Consider the following 20,328-nt stretch of genomic DNA (forward strand, 5'->3'; position numbering starts at 1 on the left):
CTAATAGTTGGGTGACGTGACATTATGTTGGCTTTAGGGTCTTAGACCTAGGTTCAGAGTTAGTTGCGCTAACCAACAAAACCCTATACCACTGGCCCTTTCGGCAATGACATGCTTGCGCAAACTGCAGTCTCACCCGAGGTGATATTGGGGGATGCTAGAACCAAGTTTCTGCATCCAAAGGGACTATGCAATGTGGTTGTAAGGTTTTTAACAGTTTAGGGCTTAATCCGACCTTCATGAAACGTTAACCTTATTCTTACAGTCGTAAAGAATTTCTACTTTAACAGATTAACGAATTGCACGAAGCTAGACTAACATTCATTATTCATCATATCAAACACTATCTGAACCTTCGCGATGTAATTTGCAGAAGAAATATATAAGCGAACCATAAAAAATCTAAAACATGTAAACTATGTGAACATATAGAAATACACAGATTTATGCTCAAAAGGTCTTCTTTATTAGTCAAGTCTTCTCAAATACACTCTTCTTGACCCTACGCACACAACTGTAGGGGCATGCATACTCAGCTGCAAAATTACCAAGGTCTCCATGCACATAGCTACAAGAGCCTTACCCTTCGCCTGACTACAAAAATATCTTACAAAACAGACTCAAATGTGTTTTATCAATCTAATATGTGCCTTAGTCTTGCAAAAACATCCCTTTATATAAGCTTCTACCTTTACAATACCATGGTCCACAAACCATGAGCAGAGCTCAAAATCCTCTAAATATTCCCATCCCTTTACAAAAGAAGGATCTTTGACCTACCCTAAAGCCCCTTTGACTCTTAAAATGCTATACTAATTGCGCTTCTCTCCCCAAAATGCGAATACTTTACTTGACTTGGACAAAACATAGACCTAGGGGACCCCTACCCAATAGGCCCCCAACACAAAGATGTGACTTGTCCTTGAGTCACTCAGTTGGTACATCCTCGATCTTAGCTTTTAGGCCCTTGTAGGTAGTCTGTAATGGATTGACCATTGTTGTGCATTGTTCTACAGCCTGCTGAACTTCATCCACGAGCTTCTCTATCGTCGGCCCCTATGCTACGAGGTCGATTTTCCTCTGAGTTTACCATTTATTGGTTTCAGGGGTTTAGATCTACGTTCAAAGTTAATTGTGCTAACCAGCAAAACCCTAGCCCTTTCGGCAACTACCTGCTCATACATATCGCAGTCTCACCTAAGGAGATATTAGGGGATGTTAGAGCTAGGTTTCTACATCCAGAGGGACTATGTAGTGTAGCTGTAAGGTTTTAAACATTTTAGGGCTTAATCTAACCTTCGAGAACCGTTAACCTTATTCTTATATTCCTTCTGGCTCATATTTACCCCGATTCACCTGTGTTTTGCCAATTATCTAGGGATTCTTCACTGCCCCTAGGTAGAGCTCTGTTACCTCCATCTGTTAAGCTGATTGAGAGATTCTTAACTGCCTCTAGTTACTTAGCATTCTTTCCATCATTTAAACCTGAAACATTGTTTCATGCGCAGCTATCTTGCTCCATTTTCCTTATGGTGACCAAGAAAACACACCAGTAGTCCTCCTCCTCGACTCCACGCCCAATGGTTCGAAATTTTCAGACTATGCCCTGCCTCTCTACCTGAAACATCAATTTTCCCACCAAATCAGAACAAAAAACCCCTGACCTCAATAGCTAGCCTAAGATCATTTTCAACAAAGCTAAATCCCAAAGAGAGAGCCCTCTCTGATTGCAGGTGGGCTAGAAACTGCAATCCAAAGTTGGTTTGTGGTTACCTCGGCCGTATCCCTTACTCCAACCTGGGGACAACCTGAGTGATAACACTCCCGCCACGCGTCACTCCGCCAGTGTGCTCGCTCCCTCCCCACTCAATACCACCCAACCCCAAAAGCGGTGTGGGGTAAACCGCTTACCACCCTCCACTAATGTCATCCTCTGACATCATCCACCCTCCTTTGACGTCATCCACCCTCCGCTGACGTCATCTACCCAATGAAATCCAAAAATCCCGCCAAACCTTTGTTTTGTCAAATAAACGATAAACCGCCATTTTTTCACTGTAATGCATTGCACCCCGCGCTCTCCTGCAAAATAAAGACCGAAATCAATATTCCAGATCCTCAACCGCCACTTAACTACAGAAGCTCCGCGGCGAGCTCGCAAACTCAACCGACCTACGATTTTATAGTTTCCTCCTCTTTTGACACAGGTACCTTTAAAATTTCTCAATAAATGGCTATCAGTGCATCAATTACCATGGCTCCTCCAGCGATCTCCACAGGACTCAACATACCAGCCATAGAGAGATCCATAGCTGCACTGTTACCCTTGGAAAAACGAAAATTTTGGGCTAAATACCAGGCAGGATGAACAGGGGTCAAAACAAGTCAAAGAGTATCAGATCACAGTCAAATAGTATCAGTTAAGACAAGCAGCCAGCGCAGAGTAACTGAAGAAGACAGCTACAAGCCGAATCCTAAGGCCTACCTCTAGCACATTCAACAAAAGCAGGACCAGCACAACATCAGTTTATCTTTTCCCTATTTTCAAGGCTAGCTGTTTCTATTTACTTGTGAAACTATTTTTAGTCATCCTAGATATTATCTCACTCTGTTATGAGATATTTGTTGTATAATTTCCTGAATAAATACCCCCTCAATTGGAGTATTGTGTGTGGATTCCTAGACTTTGTTGTAATATTGATTTTCTGGAATAAAGAGTTGTTATAATCAACTGTTGCATGGATTACTGGATGAAGAATTGAAGCAGAGGACTTGTCACAGACTTCTTGAATCAACCACTGGATCAATAAGTCCTCTATATCTTGTGTTTTAAATTTTTCTTAGTTTATTATATCATCTGTGTTTCACAATATGAATGATAAAGAAAATATTTAATTTCAGAATATGCTTGATTGAACTCTGTTTTCAGTCATTATTGTTTTCTGTGTTTTCTTCAGAATTAGGATAAGCAGTGACATCTTAATTGCTCATGTTTCATACTTCTTTCATTTTGATTATTTGCTAAAGAATACTTAACTGCTCCTTATCAGTAATCATCCAATTTCCCTCTTTAAATAGGTTGAAGGATTCTCAACTGCCCTTCACCCCATTTGAGCCCATTCCATATGTTTCAAGTCTTTATTTGTTCCCTGTTTGACTACCTTACTCTGTGAAACCATCCTCTGTTAAGAAACCAAATCCAAAAAGCCATCTTCTTTGACTCCATTAGCCCAATGGATTGAACTACTCTGTTTTACCTCTCTGTTCTATTGAATCTCACCACCCAAACTCAAACAAAACTCCTAAACTTCATAAGTAGCCTAATACTTTTAAAAACAAAGCTAAATCATAAAGATAGAGCCCTTTCTGGATATCGATTGGCTAGATTCTGTATCTAAAAGATTGTTCTGTGGTTACCTCGGCCTCCTTTCCCTTTCTTACAAATTTTGGGAAAACCTGAGGGATAACATCAATGGCGACTCCGTTGGGGAACTAAATAATTTGTTTGTTACTACTGTTTTCTGTATAAGCTACAGATGGAGCCTGAAGTTAGCCTGGTAGCCTTTGAAATTATTTTTCTTTGCAATTTCAGAAGTAAATGAATGCTACTTCAGTCTATCTCCAGTCTAGCTTATAAATTTGACAGTTGGTTTCAAGTACTTGATAAGTTCCTCTTTTCAAATAAGTCTTTAAGAAAGTTCAAAACTCCCACATCTAAAACTTCTTAGAATAGACTGTTAAAGTTGTATTGTCAAATCTATTTCAGGAAAAAACCAAAAAAAACACCTAGAAACCTGGCTTCAGAAAGGATTCATTACACCATATCGAATCCGAATCCAAATCCCCCACCTGTGTTTGAAAATCCTAATCTGATTCCTAGGATTCTTAGAAGACAAGAGAGCCAAGAAAATTCTGCTAGTTCTCGGCCTCTATACAGATCAAGACCTTATCCTATGAAGTGGATCTACCCTAAGGATGAACCTTTTGATGAGTATTTTGAAAACTCTTTATTTGTGACCTTTTCATAATCTGGGTTAACCCACACAGTTCAAGATCCAATATTCATTGAAAATTTGCAGATTGAAGTTGTTACTTCACACCTTGATAGACATTTGCAAAACTCCATTCAATCTGAGCTTACCTCTGAAAGAACAACAAACCTTTCTATGATTACTACAGCTTCTCCAAGTTCACCATCAGCCACCCCTTCCACTCCTCCATCTAAAACACACATTCCCATTGTTATCCCTACTCCTCTAGTTGTCACACCTATTTCTGTAACCATGGCAAACCGATATACTCCCCTTCACTTACCTGCCAATCTAGGGGATATGCCCCAAGACTATCAAAGTAAAATCACTTCTTTTGAAGGTACTGGCACTTACACAGCTCAACAACATACCAAGAAAATGACCAACTATTTTGAAATATATGAGGTTGATCCTAATGATGTTAGAATGAAAGTATTTGTTCAAAGTTTAACTAGAGATGTAAGAACCTGGTTTAGAGCCCTCCCTGCAAACAGTATCAATGACCCACAAGCTCTTTATCAAACCTTCTTGAACCAATGGGAAAAGAAGAAAGATCCTCTCCACATTTTATTAGAATATGAAAACCTAAGAAGAAGCACACAATAAATTGTCCAAGATTACTATACCAGATTCAATAATGTCTACAATACTATTCCTCAAAATCTCAGACCTCCTCCAGATTTGGCCTTGATCAAATTCCCTGATGCATTTGATTCTGATATGGCATACTAACTTAGGGAAAGAGCTCCTTGAAACTTAGAAGAGATGCAAAGTATAGCTGTCAGTGTTGAGGCCAACCTGATATCTAAACGATCTAGAGCCAGAGCTGAAAGGAGGATACCTTTCAAAGAAGAACCTTCTACCTTTGAACATAAATTAGATGTTATTATTAAAGGAATGGATAGACTTGGAGATAGAATAGAAACAATCGATAGAAAATCCCCTTGGGATGGTCAGCCAGGCAATACTGGGAGAAATCCAAATTTTAGGATGAACCAAAATCCTAACATTGGAAAGACAGGGCCTGACCAAAATATTAGGCCCCCATTTCAAGAAAATTATGTTGAAGCCTCAACTTCTGATGAACCAACAAAATACACTCAAATTAATTTGATGGGACTCAACAATGAACAACAAGTTTTCTTGACCCAAGAGGATCAAGAAGCTCACATTCTTAAACAATTCCAGACCCAGTCAGGTGAAGCATTTGACTTTAGGGAGGGATATGATACAGCCATTTATGAAGTCCACAAACAATACAATTTGAGGAGCAGAAGAATAGATGTCCCTAAAACCAATAAATAGAAAAGTACGAAGCAGCCTAACAAAGGTAAGATCAGTGCCCCCCTGTACATATTCTTTCTAGAATAGGTCCTAACCCTAATAACCCAATTGTTGAAGATGTATCAGATAATAAACCACCTAACAGACAACCTTCCACTTCTATTCCTTCTAAAGGAAACATAGAAGAGCCTCTAGAACTTGATTTGGAAACAACTTTAGCCCATAATCCCACTCCTTAAGAGGAGAGAAATGAAGAAAATCCAGTTGTCCGAAATACAAGAACTCAGACTGAAAAACCTTTTAATCTTGAGACAGAAGTAGGCAAACTAAAGATAGTTTTTCCATTATTAGAATTAGCTAGACATGATGTCTACAAAAGTCAAATCAGTAGATCACTCAAAAATTTTGTGAACGAAGATTCAGTAAATGTTTTTGATGACCAGCCTAAATTGATATTTGGCCCTGGAGTAAATGGAAAAACAATAGATGGAGAAGTTCCTCCTTTCTATGTAAGTTTAAACATACATGATAAAATACTTCATAATGCCATGTTTGATTCTGGTGCTTCTCATAACTTGATGCCTAAATTTGTAATGGAGATACTAGACCTTGACATCACCAGGCCATATAAAGACCTGTTCTCTTTTGATTCAAGTCAGGTCAAATGTTTGGGTTTAATCAAAGACTTATGTGTGTCACTAGTCCAATATCCTGCCAAAACCATCTTAATGGACATAGTAGTAGCTGATATTCCACCAAAGTATGGCATGTTATTGTCTAGATCTTGGGGTGCAAAGCTTCAAGGATCACTACAGTTCGACATGTCTTATGCTACCATTTCAGTGTTTGGTCAACCCAAGAAACTATACAGAGAAACCTTAATGAAGTATGTAGTAAGTAGTTAAGAGAAACCTCAAAATTTCCCTATCTACTTAGTACGTTCAGATATGGATTCTTTTATTCTTTACAATGTTGAAATTGATCCCCCACATGAAATAAAAGTTTTAGCAGATGAACCAGAGCAAATTACAAACGAAAGGTCTAGAGTCCGAATCCAAGAAATTTCTGAAAAGCATGAAACATCAGATAAAACAGAAGAAACCAAAAAACCAGATCTCCCTAAATAGATCCCTAAAACTCCATATACTAATTATGAACATGAAAGCCTTTGGTACTTAGAATTTGATGGTTCTGTGAACAAATTAGAAGCAGGAGCAGGAGTCTGGATGCACAATCTTGAAAACAATCATGTTGAAGGCCATGCCTACAGATTAAACTTTAGATGCACTAATAATATGGTTGAATATGAAGCTCTATTGCTAGGTCTTAAACTGGTCAAGAAATTGGGAGCAACTAGAGTGTCAGTCCTAGGAGATTCTGATTTAATCATTCAATAGATAAAAGGGAAGTTCGTAACAAATGATCCCAGATTATGAGAGTACAGAGGAACAACTATAGAGATCCTCAATATGTTTCTAGAAACTCAGCTTGCCAAAATCCCGAGAGAACACAACTTGCAAGCTCATAGCCTAGCAATGTTTGCCAGCACCTGTAAATTACCGTTTGAACCAAATCATCAATTCACAGCTGAAATTAGACACAGGCCAGCCATACCTGATAATGTAAAGAACTGGTAAGTGTTTGACAATGATAATCAGATCGACAATTTTTTAACCCTAGAAGAAGAATTTTCTAGCACTAACATAGATGTAGATACAGTTAGTCAGTTTGATCCAACAAATCAAACAAAAACAAACATTTTAGTAGAAAATGCAACTCAAATGCTTCATCCAAAAAGGAAATATTGGATCTTAAAGAAATAGACATTGATGAGATTATTGAAGGAGAATCTGAAGTTATCAATTTGAAAGACAATCATTTGCCCAAAGGATTAACTCCTTTGGAAGATCTCTTTGATTTCAACAATATTCCAAAGAAACCCAAGATGGAACCTCTAAAAGCAAACATTGAAGACTATAACATAGGAACTGAAGAAAAGCCAAAAATGGTAAAATTATCCAAATCTTTGCCCCCTGATCAAAAACTTAAGTATGTTGAACTAATCAAAGAATTCTAGGATGTTTTTGCCTGGAGCTATGAAGACCTGAAATCTTATGAACCCTCTATAATTCAACATACAATACCCCTCAAGGAAGATCAAAAACCATTTAAACAAAATCTCAGAAGAATTAACCCTGTATTGCTTCCTTTAATTGAAAAAGAAATCAAACGAATGCATGATGCAGGGATAATTTCTCCAATCAGATTTTCAGAGTGGGTGTCTAATTTAGTGCCTACAACAGATTATGTGTTGACTTAAGAAATGTAAACAAGGTTTCTTTGAAATACAATTACCCTTTACCTAAAATGGATCATATCTTACAAAGGGTAGTCGGTGCTTCTAGGATTTCACTTTTGGATGGGTTTTCAGGTTATAATCAGATTTTGGTTCATCCTGATGACCAGGAAAAGACTGCATTTACAACACCATGGGGTACATTCAAATATGTTAAAATGTCATTAGGACTTAAGAATGCAGGGGCAACCTTTCAACGAGAAATGGACATAGCTTTTGCTAAAGAAATTCATGATTTTCTGGTTATATATCTAGATGACCTGACTGTATTTTCCGAATCAGATCAACAACATTTAGATCATCTCAAACAAGTGTTTTTAAAATGTAGAAAGTATGGTATTTCATTAAATCCTAAAAATTCTTTGTTTGGTCTAGAAGAAGGCAAACTATTAGGCCATATCATCTTCAAAGATGGCATCAGAATTGATCCTGCTAGAATAGAAGCTATTCTACAAATACCCCACCCCAGAAATGTCAAAGAACTTCAAGCTTTCCTAGGAAAGATTCAATTTTTGAGAAGATTCATATCTAATTTGGCTGAATTAATTAGATTTCTAAACAATATGTTAAAAAAGGATTCAAAGGTAAAATGGATAGTAGAAGCCAAACAAGCATTTGAAGAAATTAAAATGGCTTTGACCAGAACACCAGTCCTTACAAGTCCAAAGTTCGATAGAGACTTCATAATTTTTTCATTTGCATCAGAACACACTATAGCAGCTGTTTTACTGCAAAAAGATGATCAAAGATGTGAAAAACCCATAGCATTTTCAGTAAAGCACTTAGAGATGCACCTCTAAATTACAAAATCATGGAAAAACAGGCTTTTGCACTTGTGAAAGCTATTAAAGACTTCAAATTCTATATACTATACTCCCATGTAATAGCTTATGTATCAAATGTTGTTGTCAAAGACATCCTGACTCAAGATGGAATTGAAGGCAAACAAGGTAAATGGATAGCTAATATATTGGAGTATGATATTGAGATAAAACCTAACAAGCTTATAAAATGATGGGGATTGGATAAACTCATGACTGAAACAAACTTTCAAGCCCTGGATATTAATGAACTGGATAATGAATAGGAGATGGTGACTCCACAAATTAGCCAAGCCTTCTTAGAATCACCTTGGTATGCTGATATAACTCATGTATTATTAAACCTACAGGCTCCTCTAGGGTTATCCAGAACAAAGAAAAGGTTTTTAAAGATGAAAGCTTCAAAATTTTGTATTTTAGATAATGCTCTCTTTTGGAAAAATCATGAAGGTATTCTATTGAATTGTTTAATAAAAGAAGAAGTTGACAAGGTTCTCAAAGAATTTCATGCAGGGGACTGCGGTGGACACCTTTATTGGAAATCAACTGCAGACAAAATCCTAAGGGCTGGATTTTATTGGCCAACCTTGTTTGCTAATGTAAAGAAGTTTGTCGCTTCTTGCCACAAATGCCAAATTTTTGAAGGCAAAAGGAAACTGTTACCCTTACCCTTGAGACCAATTTCCACTTAAAAGCCCTTTCAACAATGGGGTTTGGACTTCATTGGAGAAATACACCCTCCCTTTTCTGGCCAACATAAATGGATCCTCACTGCCACAGACTATTTCACCAAATGGGTAGAAGCCATTCCTTCTAGACAAGCCAATGATACAGTGATTATAGGATTCTTAGAAACCAGCATATTGTCTAGATTTGGCTATCCTAAAAAGATCATAACCGATAATGTTGTTGCCTTCAAGTCCAAGAAAATGATAAATTTCTGTAACAAATACCATATCACTTTAGGCCATTCCATAGCCTATTACCCTCAAGGTAATGGTCTAGTTGAGTCTTCCAATAAAAGCCTAATTAATATTATTAAGAAATTGTCGGAAGAAAACAAGAAAAACTGGCACAAGAAACTTATAAATGCACTATGGGCAGACAGACTTACTACAAAGAGATCTATTGGAACTAGCCCTTATGAGTTAGTTTATGGCATGGAGGTTGTATTTCCTTCATCTTTAAGAGTTCCTGTAATGAAATTACCGCAAGAAGCTCAGGTGGAACCAATGACATTAAAAGGAGAATAAATCAGACCATCCATTTGTAGCAGACCAGAGAAGAAGTGCACCAAAGATCCCAAGTGTTACAAGAAAAACTCAAGAAAATATTTGATAAAAGGACCAAAGCAAAAGACTTCTACCTTGGAGACAAAGTTCTAAGATGGGATTCCAGGAGAGAAGACAAAGGAAAACATGGGAAGTTTGACTTCTTGTGGAAAGGGCCATTTATCATCCAGACATTGCAAGGGAACAATACTTACTTTCTAAAAAGCCTAGATGGTACAGAAACAGAAGAAGGACCAGTGAATGGTCGAATGCTAAAACATTACTTTGATCCAGTTTTTTAATGTATTCTGACCCTAACATGTACATATTATATCCTTGATAATGTCACAGTTTGGATTGGATAGTAACTTGCTGGAGTTGAAGCCCGAAGAGAAGGCCCTAAGTTTTACAAGTGCGTTGTCATACATACAATAAACCAACCAGTAGAAGGAAATTTCAGAGCACAGTCAGAGTTATTCATCAGGCAAATCTAACCTGTTATTCTTGACTTTCCACCAGGAAAAGCTATCCCCAAGTGGAGCCACTGTTATGCTCCTATACCAATAGGTGTCATACTTCATGATTGACTTGATGAGCTCTGTAATATGTTCATTTCTTTCCTTGTTGCAAAGGTTTTTCATATTATCAAAAACTCAAAAAATATAAAAAACATAAAGAGGGTATGCCCTAAAAGAAAAATCAAAGAGTAAAAAAATAAACAAAATGGTCAAAAAAGTGAAAGAAATGAACCCCAAACAAAGAAAGACCAGGAAAGTGTGCAAGTCCAAAATGCCACTACTTTTTATTTTTTGTAATAAGCATTTTGTGCAGCTTGTTAATTTATGCCACAATTGGTGAATGGCCAAACAGCTTAATCTTGGCTAGTTCATATTTGAATTTCCTATTTTAGAGATAGAGAATAAAATCTGACTAAACTGTTCAATCTTGGCAGATAAGTAGATAGGTAGAGTAAATAAAAAGGAGCTCAACAGTTTAATCTGAGCCCTTGGATGTTATAAGTGCAGACTTAGGTAGGCTTACCATGAAAAGAAAAGGAAAGTTGATAAGGGTTTTCCAGTCTAAGTGCACCCAAAGAAAGAAGGAAAAAAATGCTAGGACTAAAGTAGGCAGGGTAGGTAGATTGGTGTTGCAGAATGATACTTGTGATAGATTATGTCTCTAAATGTGTTAATCTCTATCTCTATCACAAGTGCAAGGCGGACATTATACTTGAAGCAGCTCAAGCAAGACAAGATTCAATAACTAACTCCCCTTCATACTTTTCCCTAAAGATTTCACTAATTTCCCCAAAGTATTAAGATCTATTCTTAATATCATTCATAAACCACTCATCTCATTTCATAAACATTGCCTAAGTAAAACCCTATTTTATTTAGGAAAATGGCAAATATTCCTCATAAAAACCCTTTTTCATCCTGAGCCTAAGTTTAATTCCAAAATCCAATTGTTTTTATAACTTAGCGCTTTCATTGTCATTTTTCATATTAATTATTAACATTTATAATATATAAATCTCAGATAACCATACTACCCTTCCCCGTATTACTTAGTTATATAAAAAACCCTGATTTTTAATGTATCCCCGCCCCAGTTGAAATATAACCGTAAACGTGTTTGTCAGGAATTAATAAGTTTATCCAAATTTCATTAAGAACCCTTCCCGCGCAAACAAAGGATTTGATTAACCATCGGGGTTAGTTAATAAACACCCCGCGAACCAATCAAAACGTGCCCGATATGATTAAAAGCATTGTTTATTGCGCCAGGCCCGCAGCAGTTAAACCTCCGCCATGTCACCTGCCCATCCGCCGTCTGATCCCCGCTCGCTCATCCGACGGTCCGCATCAATATCGCGACCCCCTTCATCGTCGTGCTTTAACTCGTGATCGGTAGGAAGTTTTGCCCCCGTACTCCCGCCACGCGTCACTCCGCCAATGTGCTCGCTCCCTCCCTGCTCAATACCGCCAAGCCCCAAAAGTGGTGCGGGGTAAACCGCTTACCACCCTCCGCTGACGTCATCCTCCTCCGCTGATGTCATCCACCCAATGAAATCCAAAAATCCCACCAAACCTTCGTTTTGTCAAATAAACGATAAAGCACCATTTTTTCACTGTAATGCATTATGCCCCGCACTCTCCTGCACAATAAAGACCGAAATCAATGTTCCAGTTCCTCAACCACCACTTAACCAGAGAAGCTCTGCAACAAGCTCACAAACTCAACCAACCTACCATTTTACAGTTTCCTCCTCTTTTGACACAGGTACCTTTAAACTTTCTCAATAAATGGCTATCAGTGCATCAATTACCATGGCTCCTCCAGCAATCTCCACAGGACTCAACATGCTAGCCACATAGAGATCCATAGCTGCACTGTTACCCTTGGAAAAAAGGAAATTTTGGGCTAAATACCAGGCAGGATGAACAGGAGAAAAAACAGGTCAAAGAGTATTATTTAAGATAGGCAGCCAGTGCAAAGTAACTAAAGAAGATAGCTGCAAGCCGAATCCTAGGGCCTGCCTCTAGCACATTCAACAAAAACAGGACCAGCACAACATCAGTTTATCTTTTCCCTATTTTCAAGGCTAGCTGTTTCTATTTACTTGTGAAACTATTTTTAGTCATCCTAGATATTATCTCACTCTGTTATGAGATATTTGTTGTATAATTTCCTGAATAAATACCCCCTCAATTGGAGTGTTGTGTGTGGATTCGTAGACTTTGCTGTAATATTGATTTTTTGGAACAAAGAGCTGTTGGAATCGAATGTTGCATGGCTTACTGGATGAAGAATTGAAGCAGGGGACTTATCATAGACTTCTTGAATCAACCACTGGATCAATAAGTCTTCTATATCTTGTGTTTTAAAGTTTTCTTAGTTTATTGTATCATCTGTGTTTCAAAATCTGAATGATAAAGAAAAGATTTAATTTCATAATATGCTTGATTGCACTCTGTTTTCAGTCATTATTGTTCTCTGTGTTTTCTTCAGAATTAGGATAAGCAGTGAAATCTTAATTGCTCTTGTTTCCTAATTCTTTCATGTTGATTATTTGCTAAGGAATACTTAACTGCTCCTTATTATTAATCATTCAATTTCCCTCTTTAAATAGGTTGAAGGATTCTCAACTGCCCTTCACCCCATTTGAGCCCATTCCATCTGTTTCAAGTCTTTATTTGTTCCCTGTTTTGACTACCTTGCTCTGTGAAACCATCCTCTATTAAGAAACCAAATCCAGAAAGCCATCTTCTTTGCCTCCATTAGCCCAATGGACTGAACTACTCTGTTTTACCTCTCTGTTCTATTGAATCTCACCACCCAAACTCATACAAAACTCCTAAACTTCATAACTAGCCTAATACCTTTAAAAACAAAGCTAAATCATAAAGAGAGAGCCCTCTCTGGATACCGATTGGCTAGATTCTGTATCTAAAAGATTGGTCTGTGGTTACCTCAGCCTCCTTTCCCTTTCTAAATTTTGGGAAAACCTGAGGGATAACACCCCCTAAAGCATGAAGGTCGAACAGGAGTGGGGTGAAATTCTTTACGAGTAGATGCATGGAACCAGAAACTATCGTCAGAAAACTTGCACGGAAGCATAGATACATATACATCACTGAAATCTCTGATACATGAATCGTGGTATGGACGCAGCCATATAGTAAGAAGGATCATATCTAACACAAGGTATGGTCGCATCCATCCAATAAGGAGAAGAATCACATATAACAGACTCATGGTATTATCGCAGCCATCCATCTGAAAGAGACATGTATGTAAACATGATCATGTCACATCGCCCTACAACCTGGACTTTTGTAATCTAAGACCAAGGTCTTGCGCTCCAACACAACTCGATCAAAGAACAAATTATAGAATGTGAATAGATGTGTCGAAATCGAACATGCTAGAAAGTCGTTTGATTACCGGTCAATGATGTGAACCGTTAACAAGCGCGAGAGAAACCACCAATAATGATAATGGCTCTCAAGGTGCCAACAACACAATTACAGAGTGTGAATAAGGAACTGAAGTCGAACACCCGTGAAGACACTCGATTGGACGCCAATAATGAGAACTTCTCGTCAAGTGCGAAGAACTTTCCATTAGGGCATGCAAGCTCTACGTTACTGGAAGGGAGTCTCTCATCGAACTTCCCAGATAATGAGCTGGAGTCGACAGGAAGTGACCTTGTTGAAGGAGGGCCATGATGTATCCCACATAATTGACACAACACAAGGGAATGCAATGATTATGGATGATACAAAGAATCAGGAATGAGTGTAAACTACAGAAGGATTAACTCTTGAATATATCGATGACACGACACTGGAGTTTGGCAGCTTTTCAGATCCATAGGATCAGGGGTCATGACGATGTGGAAAAGATAAAATGGAAAGGAAAAAAGTGGTGTCCCAAACCCAGCAAGTTCAATTATGAAGTGAGGATAGCTCAACCCGACACGAAGCAGAATAGTGTCATGTTCAAGAGTGACAAGCTACCGACACAACTGGTAAAAATTTACCATTTTCCCCCACCATTTCTGGTAGGTACCCCAATTATTTTTATCACAAGATTGAAGGGGATAGCATATGCTTTTAATATAAGTCCTTCTTTCAAATAGATCCAGCATAGTAAGATTAACGAGCCCTAGGAAGGAGAAGCTCAATTTTTCATGGTGACGAATTTGATGTCGTAAGAATATAACGAGTCCAAAAAAGGAAAAACATGGTATCCTTTTCATGTTTAGAGAGTGTGAAAAAGACACGGAAAAGAAAACTCCAAAAGGTCCCTTTTCGTAAAATTGTCTCTCGAGTTCGAAAAGGTAGAAAACAATACTCAAAAGAACCTCTTGACCATGTCATCCAAGGAGTACCTTTTTTTTAAATAGTTAATCCCAGTCCGAAAAAGGGGTAAATGTATACTGGGTAAATGACGTTTCGAAACCATTTACGAGGTCAAAATGACAAGAACTCGAAAATCTTTTCGTGTTTTGAGATTCGAAAAAGAACTTAAAGTGGACTCCCCATTTTTATTTTCTTTAACGAGTCAAAATGGGAAAAATACTCAGAAATATTTTCATTTCATTTTTTACGAGTCAGGAAAAGAGCTTAAAAACGACTCTAGTTTTGCATCACCACTGGCAAACAATCACCTATCATTGCACAAGAAGCAAATGCATTATCCATTTCTAAGGAAAAATTGTGAAAAATACTTTTTAAAACCCTAAAATGGAGCGAAAATCTTATAAAAAGGGAAAAAGTAAAACATTTTTACAATTTACCTCATTTACCTCATTTGGAGCAATTTTTACCCACTTTTTCCCTAAATCTTCAGGAGCAGATTGTTGTGGATATAGGAAGTCGATGGTTCAAACCGTTTGTTATAGGTAAGAGCTGAGGCCCTAATCTTTGCATTGATACCTCTTTTTAAGCATTTAACTATCTTTTTAGGGATTTTTAGCAAAACAAATTCACCAACGGTCAGCGTGGGATCCGGTCATGGATCATGCCAATCATGGGCTTTTAGCACAGGGACTCACACCATCAGCGCACCTGTTTTAAAAAAGTCGCGCCAGTGCAAAGAACCAGATTTTTGCAAATTTTGCCCAATTTTAATGCTTTAAATCTAAGATTTCCCTTTCAAATATTTATGCTAAATTAAATGTGTCATATTTGTAGGAAAATCAAAGCGAAAATATGGTGATTGAGTGGAAAGAAAGCGAGCATGAAAGAATAGATCAAATGGCCTTGGAAGATCCAAACTCTCTGGATGCATTGAGGAACTGTGGGCTCCTCAAGTTCTTTCTAACACCGAGCCTACGGGTTCAACTTGAGCTACTACAATACCTGATCAGTCTATGGGACATTGGACGGGAGGTATTTGTGATCCATGACCAAGAGCTGGAGTTGGAGACTTCAGACATTTACTTCATTACTAGACTATCTCACAGAGGGGAGCCAGTTCAATTATATGGAGGTAGGCCTATTGGGGCGAGCGTAAACATGTTGCTTTCCCAACATTGCCGGGAGCTCTGAAATCTACAAGCGGGAAGATCGACATCATGACCATAAATGATCTTGTATTGAAGGTAATACTCTTAACCATCAACCGAGTGGCTGGGGCTCAAGCACTACACGAGTCCAACAATTCATGCTTCGAGTATGTTGTGGATTGCATGGTGCCCATTGTCTTCAACTGGGCACAGCCATGAAGGTAAACATGAAACAACAAATATCCAAGTGCAAAGCAAGGCACTTGAGTCAATTCAGATATGGTTCAATTCTAGTGACCTTCTTCTTGGGAAAAATCTCACTGTTCCACTATCAGATGGTGGAGGTGAACCCCCCAGTACCACAAGATCCACGGATGCTCTGATGGAGCGAGTTGATGACCAAGTCTGGAGGGGGCCAGAAAATGTCCTACAAGCCCACCTTCTTTGTGTGTCTCAGATAACAGTTGATCGTGGTGGAGGATTGGCCATACAGCGGGACTAACTTCCGCGGTGATCTTGACATGTCACTCATAGAGGGAGAACACTTTGATGATAGAGGTGAGCAAAAAAAAATTGTTTTTTGGTTTTTTATTGTTTTTGCATATATGTATTCATGAAACTTTGACTTTGTGACTGTAGATGTTTGACTAGAAAGACCAGCAAGGATTTCCCCTATAGCTAGACAGGTGGCTTGGCAATTCGAGGTCGCTCCTTATCAGGAAAGAGTGGACAACGAAGAGGATATTTCTCGAAATCTAGAGGGCATGACGAGAGGGATCCCAGAGTATGCACGAATCGAGGACATTCCTCACCATTACCAATGGCACACAGTGGGAGTGTCGGATCGGATCTGACGATTACTGACTCGTGTAGTATAAGCAATAACATGTTATCATGATCACCACGTAGAGTAGTCCATAGTTTAGCATTTACAGTTTTGAGGCCTGCAAGCCATGGATGTACTTGGAACACATATATTATTTTTTGGATTTTGATGTATTACACTCAAACATTATCGACATATATGCTATAATTCTTGTTTACTATGATACAATGTTTTCACATATTGCGTAAATGTCTGTCTAAAACATAATTAGCCAATGCATATGTTAATGTATTCATATGCCTAGGAATGTGATGATATGTGATATAATCAATATTTCTTTCCAATAGACAAATACGCAATTACATTCTCAATAACTGAGGGTTTCTAGCAGAATATTGCCCATTGAGCTGAAGAACAAGAAGTTGTGAATCAAGATTTACAACCATTTCTCAAATGTCAAGAGCGATAGCTTCTAACAAGAGTTCGAGAACTGTGCTATATTCAACAATGTTATTAGTTGTTTGACCCAAAAAAATACCATGAAGATCAATCAAATCACCATGAGAATCATAAATAGCCCATGCCGCGGATGATATATTATGGGTACTACGGCAAGCACCATCAGCGAAACTGACATAAGGAGTCACAGACATCTGCAAATCAGGTGAAGACATAATAAGCATGAAAGCTACTTAAAAAAACACACCAAACCAAATTGCACAAAAAATTAATAGCACACTTATGTACATAAGTAACCATGTTAGATGACTCACACATAATAAATTTTGAGGTACAACCCATTGCGGGGCTTGGTCAAAGGGTTACCTTCATAATCCACTAGCTCATAGACCCCTTTTATAATATAGGCTTGAAAATATAGGGCCCATGCCACATGGGTTCAAATTTCCTTGCCCCTAGCTTATCGTTAGCTTGGTCATATAGCAAGACCAAATCTCGCTCAGAAAAAGCACGAGGAGAGACCAACTGATCAAAATGAGATTTAACTCGCTTTTTCTATGCTTCAGTGACTAAAGTAGCGAGACAATGGGTTTCATCCAGTCGTTCCAAATATAGGAGACGCTCCTCTTGAGGCGAGGTTTGAGGGAGTAATTCGATAGCCAATATGAGTGAGGGAATTTCACATTCAATCGGTAGGGTAGCTTCCAAACCATAGACAAGTTGAAAAGGTGTGAATCCAGTTGCATCTTTATCGAGTTTCGATAGACCCACAGAGCTGAAAAAACCATGAGATGCCAATTGGATTTGTGCATCCCAATGGTGCGCTAAAGCATAGTAACTAAAAATTTGTTTACCGCTTCAACTTGATCATTGGCCTGAGGGTAATACGGAGTTGAGCTATCATGACACAAACCTAATTTCTAAGTCATCTCGGCCATCATATAATCATGAAAATCGGATCCATGGTTAGTGACAATGGCTTGAGGAACTCCAAACCTAGAAATAACATGATTGAAGAGAAATTTCGTCATTGTTTTACCGTCAGCTGAATATGTAGGCATCGCTTCGGACCATTTGGTGAAGTAATTCATGGCAATGATAATATAACCATGCCCCCCAGCTGAACAAGGGTTACATGTCATAAAATCAATGCCCCATTTGGCAAAGGGACCAACAGTAATAATGGTGTGAAGGAGAGCGGGCGGGGCACTCATTTTCCGCTAACAAATTTGGCACTCATGGAATTTGCGGATAGCAAGAATGCAATCCTTAAATATGGAGGGCCAGAAATAGCTAGCACAAAGGATCTTTTGAGCAGTGGCATAGCCAGACAAATGACCACCACATGCACCAGAATGGCAGTCATTTAAGACTCTTTCAGCCTCATCGAGAGTTAAACATTGGCGAAGAACCGAATCAACACCAACACAGTATAAAGTATCCCCAATGACGCAGTAAAGTTGGGATTGATGTCAAATGTGTCGGTAATCATCCTTGGACAATGCAGACTGAAAGGTATAAGTTTGGAGATACATGATGATATCACCATACCAAGGATCGAGAGTGCTAATCAGAAAGAGAGTCTCATCGGGGAGCTTCTCATCAGCACTAGTAGGTAGAGAAGTAGAGGGAAAAGAGAAAATCAACTCAACAAATACAAGTGATTTCTCTGATTTGGTAGTAGTGAACATCAAATCTAATTCCTGGAGTATGACAGTCGACTTGGAATATTTTCCCCCAAGTAACTGATGAGTCAGAATATAAGTCATTGGGTTGCAATCAGAAATCACAGTTGCAGTGTGGAGGAGAATATAATACCGGAAGTGTTGAACAACCTGAACAACAACCAAAGCAAATTTCTCGACATGAACGTAATGGGTCTCAGGATTGAGGAGATTGCAAATAAGGTAATAAATGACATGTTCATGACCTTCATTGTTGTCTTGTACCAGTACCATAGCAATAGTGCTAGAAGTTGCAACTAGATAGAGGAAATAATCACGATGATAGTTTGGAGGGTGCAATAAAGGATAATTAATGAGGACAACTTTCAAGTCATCAAAAGAATTTTGGGCAGTCTCATCCCAATGAAATGGAGTTCCCTACTTAAGCAACCGGGTGAACCCTGAAGCTAGCTCAACATAGTTAGGCACAAAGTGACGAAGGAAATTCGCCTTCCCTTGTAGAATTTGTAATTGATGCGATGAAGAGGGAGGGGGTAGGTTAACAATAGCCTAGACTTTAAGAGGATCAAGACGAATACCATTCTTCGAAACAATAATATCAATAAGTCTTCTGGACTCAATGCAAAAGACACACTTATGCGGGTTAAGCCGAATGTGACAGTGTCTACAACGAAGAAAGATTTGTTGAAGGTGATTGGGATGGTCACGACACTTATGTGAATGAGCAGTTATATCATCCAAATAAGGCTGAAAAATGTTTTTAATGTCATGAAAAGCATAAAACATCACATTTTGGAAAGTATCCCCGACATTCTTAGGGCCAAAAGGGAGGCATTTATATGCAAACGTTCCCCACAAATAGATGAAGGCAGTCTTGTGTTGATCAACCGGCACAATGTTTATCTGGTTATAACCAGAAAAACCATCCATAAAGGAGAAAATCTCACTCCGAGCACATTCATTTATAATCTGTTCTATAAAAGGGGTGGGATAATTGTCCTTCGAACAGGCACGGTTAATGTCACGTAATCAACACAGACCCGAACGGTGCCTTGTTTCTTAGTCACTGGTATGATATTGGACACTCAATCTGTCAAAGGGATAGGATAAATAAAGCCAGCTTTAAGAAGTTTTTCAACTTCCCCCTTAATGGCGGCCTCTTTTCTAGGGTGCACAGGATGAAGCCATTGGCGAACGGGCTTTGCGTTAGGATAAGTCAGAATTTCATGCACGACTATACTTGGGTTAATGTCAGGCATTTCTTCATATGGCCATGAAAAAACATCTCAAAACTCTTGAAAAATATGAGTATAAAACTTGATCTCATCAGGAGAACAAGTTACCCCAATATGAATGTTTTCAACGATACAAGTCTTAACAAAAATGTCAATAGGCATTGTTTGGGTAATATTACCCATGTTCCCTTCCGACTAAACTTCATGGGTCATGATAGGCATCTGAAGTGGTTGGGTCAGGAAATGAGAATAGAACTTATCAAGACATGTAGACAGGACTTCCTAGCTAGGTAAGAACAAGGAACGATGATGAGTATCATTCCAAGGTGCTTCCTCAAAAGACA

The sequence above is a fragment of the Pinus tabuliformis genome, chromosome J (assembly GCF_031772625.1).
Source record: "Pinus tabuliformis cultivar Carrire ecotype Pingquan chromosome J, CPIR1, whole genome shotgun sequence".
Classification (NCBI taxonomy): Eukaryota; Viridiplantae; Streptophyta; class Pinopsida; order Pinales; family Pinaceae; genus Pinus; species Pinus tabuliformis.